Genomic DNA, 8,937 nt, shown 5'->3' with positions numbered 1-8,937 from the left:
AGAAACATCTCAGAAGGTCTGCGCTTTCCGGGATCGACGGGAGAACTGCCAGTTCGAGGGTACATGTGAAACGCAGGAAGCATAAGTTTGCTGGGAGAATTTTTCTCAGACTTTCTTAAGTTTTTGGAAATATTTTTTCTTACACACTTAATTACTCCTTTAGGATGTAACAGTTTTTTTTTTTTTTTTTTAAACGTGGTCTCACTATGTAGTTGAGGCTGGCTGAACTCACTGTGTAGCCAGCTGGGCTGGAATTCCTGGGGATGCTCCTGCCTCAGCCTCCTGAGTGCTGGGATTGCAGACAGGTGCCATCGTGCCTGGCTGTAACAGTAGTTACTCCCTTGTTGCTTTTGATGTGTTTTAAGCTTGAAGTTAGTTGTATTCTGTGAAAATGGACAAAAACAAGAATTACCTCTTCAAAGTGGAGTCGGAGGCGGAGGAGGTAAAGTACGTCACACAAAGGGAGCTTAGAGAAAAGAGGAGAGAGTGAGCAGTGGCTGGACTGGTAAGTATGGAGTTCTCATTGTACTTGAGGGATCTGACAAACTGACACAGCTACTTTCCACTGATGGCTCACCGTGCTCCGTGTGTACATTTTTTTCCTTTTTCTCTGTGGTGAATGGTTCTGACTCCGTGAATTTCTTCTTGCAGCTCATGTCTTTTGGCCAGACCTATGGTCCTTCCTGAGACTTCACTGCACGTTTCCCCAGTGTCTTCCTCATCCCTAGTGTGTACACACCTCAACATGGACCTGCTGCTTTAGCTAAGGCACAGCCAGCAATGAATAGTAGTAAGGTAGGATCACTTTCCTGTTCTTGGTTAATTAAAGCATTTTTTCCTCTTTGAAATGATAACAGTTTTGTAGGGCTTTTTTTGTTTGTTTTGATTTGAGGTAGGATTTTACCAGGTAGTCCAGGCTCACCTGGAACTTTCAGTGTAGCCCAGGGTGGTCTCAAACTCTAGCTCAGCGATGGCGGACATTGTAGAGTTTCAGTGATAACAAACAGCCGGCTGAGCACGCATACCAGGTTCACCGCCACTGCTCTAGATTGTCCTGCTTCAGCCTCCCAAGGGCTGGGATGACAGGCATGTGCCACTGCACCCAGCTTGTAGTATTCTTTATGTGAGCTTATTCTGTTTTGGAAGGCTGCTTTCATTTTATATTTGTGTTTATATTTTGCTTGTCCTTTATCTAAATGAATTTTATTTTACCTATGATATCACCGTTATTTTTTTCAACTAATACAATTAGCAGAATCCGAATCTGTTTCCCCAGCCTGTGTGCCTGCCAGTCCTAGATTCTCAGTAGCTGGCATCATTTGTTTCGCTTTTCCTGAAAACTTACCCTTCCTTCTGTTTTCTCTATTTCCAAAACAGACTGAGGTCATATGATATTAAACTAATAATTAATTAAGAGTCAGATAAAATTCAATTTCAGGGAAAGAAGTATTTAAAAAGTTAATTTTATTGGTGCATTTTAGACATGCATAGTGATAGCATTCATCACAGGGAATTTGTACCTGTACACAACATATCATGATTCTTCTTTTTTCCCTATCCCCCTCCCCTCCCTTCCATCCTGTTCCCCTTCTTATTTACAAAAGCTTTGCTTCCATTTTTTTCCTTCTGTTCTTTTTCCCCCCTTCTTTCCTTATCTCTCCCCTCCTCCCTTGCTTCCCTTCCCATTTTAATATTTTCTACTTATTTCCCACTATCGATTGTACATTTTGGTCCTTATTTACCCTTTTGGTGTCTCACACCAGAGAAACAATGCAAGATTTGAACATGTGTGTCCAGCTTATTTCACTTCGGAGTATGGTCTCAGGGTATACCCATTTAGCTAGAAATGTCTCAAGCTTATCCTTCTTAATGGGAGGGTAGTACTCCATTGTATCAAAAAGTACTATTACATATTGCAAAATTTTCAGGTACTTTATTTTCAGTGGTAGTATTATTTCTAGCATTATAGTTAAATTTCTTTTAGTAGCATAACCAATCCTATGGGAATGAGTTGTACATTGTATCAGTATACAGAGTTGCTCAGAAGCCAAAAATCATGAAGTCATCCTGAGTATATTCTTTTTCTGCTTTCACTCACTAAGAATCCCAAAGTGTCGTCAATTTGATTCAGAAGAAACACACCTCAAATTCATTCATCTTCCCTTTGTTGCTTGCAGCCTGCTTCAGCTCCAAGATGCAGCTTTTGTTTTTGCCCCAGCTTGTCCTTTACTCACAGTGCAGCTGAAATACTGTAGACAAGAAAGCACGAAGCTCATTTTCCAAACTTTTCAAAGCCCTGTCTGACTTTTAGTTAATTTTGAGTGTAATTTTTTTTTAAACAGGGTCTCGCCATGCAGTTCAGGCTGGCTTTGAACTCACTTTGCAGCCCAGCTTGCTCTCGAACTCTCAACGATCCTCCTGCCTCAGCCTCCCAAGTGCTGGGATTACAGGAGTGTGCCACCACACCCGGCATGCATTTAATTTCATAAGACCTCAGAGTCTTTCTGCAAGCAACAGTAATTAGCTTGGACTTCCACACTGAGTCTGAAGCTTCCTCTCCATTATTGTGTTTAAAAAAGAGAAAAATCTTTTAGCCAGTCTGAAATCTTCCCAGACTGTTAACCCAAACTTCTGATAGGTAGTTATAGTTTTGGTACAAACTGAAATTGTATAGATATTGAAATAAATCTTCCTAATTCTGTATTCCTTGTTTCTTCTAAGTTTTTTTCTAAATTGTTTTTTGTTTCTTTTCTGAAAAATTTTTAAGATTTTTTTCTCAAATGAGCAGAGTTAATTTTATTTGTGCTTTATGTGAAATGCATTTGACTATTTTAAATCCTTTATTTTAAACTGGGCATAGTGGTGCACACTTGTAATCCCAGCATTTGGTAGGCTGAGGCAGGAGGATCATTGTTAGTTCAACAGCAGCCTGGGCTACGAAGTGAGCTCAAGACCAGCCTGAACTGCTTAGTGAGACCCTGTCTCAAGAAGACCAAAAAAAAAAAAAAAAAAAAAAATCCTTTATTTTTTTTTACCCTTTTGGTCCTATGGGTTTTTCCACTTTGTATTTGGTTATATTTTGAGTTTTAGAGTTAGAGGTGATACAGGTAGTAGAATAATGGTATTTATCTTAGGTTCATTTGTTATCTTTTTGGTTTTTGTGGCTCTGTCCTAGGATATCCTCTGTGTCTCTTTCAGCTGGGACTTAGGCTGTGTGACCGTCCCAGGATCACCCGGCTGATTTTCACGGTTTTTTTTCTTGAACCGGGAACCGAACTCAGGACCTCACACTTGCCTGGCAGGTGCTCTACTGCTGAGCTATATGCCCGGTTCTGATTTTCATGAGTTTGGAGACGAGGGTGCTTGTATTCCTCCTGCTATCCTCCTCGCATGCTTTCTGCCTTCCACCCCTTCAGCCTTTCATTTGGATGGTGCTCAGTATTACAGAAAGAGTGAAGACAGAGGACAGAGAAAGGCCACGACTCCCGCTGCTTTTCATGTTTATGTATATTTAAAGCCATTGAAATTATATTGAAGACCTCATGACAAGTTAAAAATTTCAGTGCGTGTGTCTTTGGAATATGGATACCTTTCTGCGTAATTATAATACTGATACCATACGTAAGAAAATTTAATATTAATTTAAGAATATGTTTGTTGTAGACCATTTGTGCCGCTATAGCAAAATCCTGCAGACTGGATAATTTGTGAAGGACAGAGATTTCTCAGAGTTTTGGAGGCTGGGAAATCCTATTTTGGAGACTGGCGGGCTGGGGGTCTGTGAAGGCCTGTCCCACACACAGGATGCTGTCTGGGGTCCACATGTGGTGAAGGGGTGGCAGTAGAGAGTGTTGTCTGGAGCTTTTGTAACAAGAGCTTTAATCCCATGAAGTGGCGCTTCTATGGCCTGCCTGCTCCTCCCCAGGGCAACACCGCTTAGCATACCATGTTGGGGTTAAATTCCAACATAGGAATTTGGGACGGACCTGGACATTCAAACCATGACAGTGCTAAATGGAAAGGTCTGCATTTACTCACATACCGGTCCAATGATTTAAATACACGATGAGCAAAAACCACATAATTTTTCATTCATTTTTATAATATAATGGGAAATATAAAAATGAGAATGTTGTCAATTTTATTCCATAACTTTGCTTTTGGTACGGGATACCTGAAAACATTCCATACCCAACACAGTGTCACAGTGTGGACAGTAGATCCGGTCTCTTTCCAAGTTCTTTGTGTTTTATTGTCTTTTTTGAACAACACACTTTACACTCTTGAGTTGGCCTTCCTTTCTGTGGGTGTAGTAATTTCAGTAAAATGTCTACCCACTAAACGTAACGGTGAAGACGTCAATGGACGTCCTTGTTGGCATTTTGCTGTCCCGTATATTTCAGTTATTTGGTCTATTAGACCTAATCTAAGTTGTAAATGACTCTTTGAACCCTCTTGTTTTGAATAAATAACAAACAAGTTCCATGTTGTTTGATCCAGAAATGCATAAATATTTTATAATGATTTTTTTTCCTCGCTGTTTGATTACTACATAGCTTATTAGATGTTGGTCAACCTTGTCAACATCATCCATCCATAGAATTATTATAATCATTGATCACTGTTGGAATTGATTTAGTTTCATTTCTGCTTTCAAGTTCTGCCATTGGTATATTAGGAATAGTTGCCAATAAGGAGACATCTTTTTTTGTTTTTCCATGTATAACGCAGACTTTTCCTCTCTGATGCGCTAATGTTTCTATTTCAGTATTTTCTTTTGCAGGTCTTTTGGCACTTCCTGTGCATTCTCAGGGTCCCAAACATGCCCATTTTGTGTTGTAGAAGGATATTACTGAGTCCTGGAGAAGATGAAAATTACATGTAATGTACTTATGTTAAGAATTTTTATAGATTGCAGCACAAAATTGTAGGTTTTTTCACAAATAAGCAAGAATTAGTAAAAGAAAATAACCGGAACTTACTAGATTTCACTAGACGCAAACACCAAAGGCGAATACAACATTCTAAATAAAAAAGCATGAAAAAGTAGTCAGTATAAAGCAAACAGATGTATGAGTGTGTCTCTTGCAAACAAGAATCGACTGGTTGAAATGACACCTGCCCAAGCAGCACTCAGGATGGTTGTCAGTATGTGGACAATCATGCTGTTTGAGTTTCGCTCAAAGTAAACTACTAAGTGGTTAAGGTCTCTCCAATTGTCCTTAAATTTTTTTTGAGTTTTTTTTTTTCTAAATCTAGGATTCAGTCAGTTTTCATGCATTGTCTTTGGTTCTTAGGCTTTTTTTGGTTTTGTTTTGTTTTGAGACAAGGTCACCGTGTAGTTCAGACTGGCCTTAAACTCACCATGACCCTCCTGCCTCAGCCTCCTGAGTGCTGGGATTACAGGTGTGAGCCACCCATGCCTGGTGGTTCTTTGGTTTTTTAATTCTTTTTTTTTTTTTCTCGGTACCGGGAATTGAATTCACGACCTCGCGCTTGCAAGGCAGGCGCTGTGCCACTGAGCTAAATTCCCAGCCCTGGCTTTTTTATTCTTAAATAGTCCTCTGCTTTTTTTGTTTGTTTTCTGGTTGCTCATGATCTGTATTTCTGTTAAGAGAAATGAATTTGTGTATACTTAATGTCTCTTTTGGGAATTGCCTTAGTCTGTAGAACATCATTCATCTAAAACTTGTTTGCAGTTTGTTTTTTCTAGTTTTTCTAGTTTTCTAGTTCTAGTTTTTCTAGTTCTCTGAGGTTGCTAGAGAAAAAATTGTCCTTTCCAGTTTTTTTTTTTTTTAATAAATATCGTTCCAACTTTAAATATACATTGGCTAAGTTTGTTTTTCTATTTGGTTATATTAAGTTAATGATAAGAAAACTAGGAGATTTACATATGTTTGATTCACTGGCACTAGTCAGCATTGAAATTCAAATTAAAAGGAGAAGTCTGCATTAGTTCTGCCTTCATGTCTATCTCTACCTTCTGTGCAGTTGGTTATATCTAGGAACGTATCTCTAGGCACTGTGAATATCACAAGCAGCAGTCTAAGGCTTTGTCTTTGAAAAATACACAATTTTAAGTGAAAAATACATAAAAATGCAAATCACATTAAGAAAGTTAATGGATACCACCAGAGCTTGGCACTGTCGACAAGATTTGAGTCCTTTCTGTGTCGGTGTTTGTGTTAGCTGTCAGTCAGTGAACGTCCTTTTTCCTTACCTACTTTTGAGTTGTGCAGATCTGGTTTTCTTCAATAATCATACATAGGAAATAGTTTGCTTTTTGAAAGGGGTTTTCACTGAAGGGAGAATCACATCTTGGTTGAGGGGAAAGAGAAAATTTCAGTGAGGAAGAGACTGCGGTAAATGTTGTAGGGAGGTCTGCGAAGCTTTTCCTCCTCTTTGCTTCAGCCAGGCTTAGGCTCTACATCTCGTGCTTTTACTTTACCTTATACCAATATCTTTTCTGTAATTATTGTTGTGCATTAGAATTGCTGCTTCTTCTTCTGAGCTCCCTGAGGTTGGGGCCAGTATTTCCCCCGCCTCCCCCCCCCGTGATGGGGCTCAGACCCAGGGCCTCCTGCGTGCTAGGGAAGTGCTCCACTGGGGAGCTACAACCTCAGCTCCAGGGCCAGTGCTCCCTCTCTCTGTGTGTTCAGGACGTCACTCAGTGTCCAGCGCAGACATTTAGTAGTGCTTGTCTGGTGAATAAACGAATAAATAAAAGTCTTGGGCTAAGAAATAGTGCAAAAAATTAAGAAAACCTTTGCTGGGCAACTGTGGTAATGGTTGGTCTTGCAGTTAGATTTATTGCTGTGGTGCTCACAGCTAGTTATTAGGAGGAGTCTGGACCAAGGAGCGGGAGGAAAGTGTTGCAGTGAAGCTGGAAGCATTCCATGAGAGTAGTACGATATCTGTTAGGGTGCACAACTGGGAGATTTTTCAGAGAAGCAGCCGTCATAACATGAATACTTCAGTCATTTTATGAATTAAAATGAATATATTCAAAAGAAATAATTTTAAATGTTAGAAAGTTCATAATTAGAAATCATATTTCAGAGTCATAAAAATGTTAATATTATCTAAGGTTTCTTTTTAACATTCATTAGAAAGTCTGAGAGAATAGTATAATGGGTTCCCAATACCTTTTACCCACCAAACTTCCACAGTTTTGTTAGTTTTGTTTCATCTCTAAGACTGGAGTATTTTTTTCTGGAATATTTTAAAGAATTTGATCATGAGTAGTTATTTTGCAAAGTATTCAAGTTTCCCAACTGCCTTTTTAAAAAATTTGAGTTAAAGTTCACATAACATCAAACCAACCATTTAAGATACAGGATTCAGTGGCACTTAATACATTCCTAATGTACAAGTGTTATCTCTGATTCCAAAGCCTTTTCATCATCCTGAAAGAAGCCCTGTACACTGAGCACACACTGTCCATCCCCCTTTCTCCCTCGCCCATGCTAACCAGTTGTGTGCTCTATGTACTTACCTCTTCTGGATGCTTTACGTTAAAGGAATCACACGGTATGTGACCTTTTGTGTCTAGCTTCTCTCCCTTTGCATGTTTGCGAGGTTCATCCGTCTTACAGATTACATCCATACCTCATCATTTTCTGTGGCTGAACAATACTGTGCTGTACGAGTATTCCACCTTTTCTTTATCCCTTCATCCATCGATGCACGTGTAGTTTGTTTTTCCCTCCTGGCTGTTGTTATTAGTGCTGTTCCGAACGTTCAGATATAAGCTTTTGTTTGAACACGTGTTTTCAGTTCTTTTGGGGATGTATCCAGGGCTAGGCTTGCTGGAGCATATGGTAATTATATGTTTAATTATTTGAGGAACTGCCTAACTGTTTTCCAGTGTGGCTAAATCAGTTTATATTCCTACTAACAGTGTCTGAGGGTTCCAGTTTCTCCACATCTTCACCAATACACGTTATTTTCCAATTTTCCATTATAGCCATCCTGGTGTACATGGAGTGGTATCTTACTGTGGGTTTGGTGGGCATTTCCTTAATAACTAGTGAGGCTGAGCATCTTGTCAGGTGCTCAGTGACTGTCCATTTACTGTGCAGACATGTCTGTTCAAGCATTTGGCTCATTTTAAAATTGAGTTATATGAATGTTAATTTCATGTGTCAACTTGACTGAGCTAAGGGATGTCCAGATAGCTGGTAGTACAGTTCTGGGTATCGTCTGTGAGGGTCTCTCTAAATTAGCATTTAAATCAGTGGACTGTGTAGAGATCTTCTTCACTGATGTTGTAGTCATCCAGTTTTCAAGGGCCTGATTCAGAACAAAAAAGTCAGAGGAAGGGTAAATTTACTCTTCGGCTTATGCTAAGACGTGTGTCTTCTCCAGCCCTCAGACGTTGGTGCGCCTTATTCTTGGTCACGTGCCTCAGATCAGGAGTTATACCGTTGTCCACCTCCACCCCATTCTCAGACCTTTGCACTGTGACTGAATTATCAAACATCTTGGCTTCCATGGTTTCATGAGCCCGTTCCTACTGTAAATTTCCTCTTGTACATGTCTGTGTATCTCCTGTTAGTTGTTTCTCTGGAGAGCTCCAGCAAGCTTTTGTCTTACTGTTGAATTGTAAGAATTCTTTATGTTCCGAATACTGAACTCTTATGTACATTTTAATAATAGATACATGCTGTATAAATATTTTCTCCAGTTCTGTGAGTTGTCTTTTCAATTGATTGATAGTATCCTTTGATGCATGAAAGGTTTTAATTTTGTTAAAGCTCAGTTTATTCATTTGAATTTGTCATTGTTTTTCCTGATTCTACCTTGGCTATCTTGCTCTCAGGACTTATGTGGAGCTTCAGAGAACTCTCCTAATTTCTGTCACCGTCCAGTTGCTTACAAATGCCCATAGAAGGCCCACTACCTTTTTTTTTTTTTTTTTTTTTTTTTTTATGTAGT

General features: G+C 39.3%; 1 protein-coding gene across 3 annotated transcripts in view; it reads left to right on the top strand.

Moving 5' to 3' along the window:
- Positions 1-489: 489 nt before the first annotated feature.
- The window catches only part of Fer (fer (fps/fes related) tyrosine kinase), a 368,631-nt gene continuing 360,183 nt past the window's right edge, over positions 490-8,937 (top strand). For 2 of the 3 annotated variants that reach the window (XM_005382177.1, XM_013513027.1), the window contains exon 1: positions 649-795. The gene's annotated coding sequence lies outside the window, so the exon portion shown is untranslated. Of the gene's footprint in view, positions 506-648; positions 796-8,937 lie in introns of those variants that run through there. The other variant, XM_013513026.1, reaches the window with a different exon arrangement.

The sequence above is a fragment of the Chinchilla lanigera genome, unplaced genomic scaffold, assembly GCF_000276665.1.
Source record: "Chinchilla lanigera isolate Chin_1 unplaced genomic scaffold, ChiLan1.0 scaffold00017, whole genome shotgun sequence".
In the NCBI taxonomy this organism is placed as follows: domain Eukaryota; kingdom Metazoa; phylum Chordata; class Mammalia; order Rodentia; family Chinchillidae; genus Chinchilla; species Chinchilla lanigera.
The sequence above is the reverse complement of the archived record's forward strand: the minus strand, read 5'-3'. Positions and strand labels throughout refer to the sequence as shown.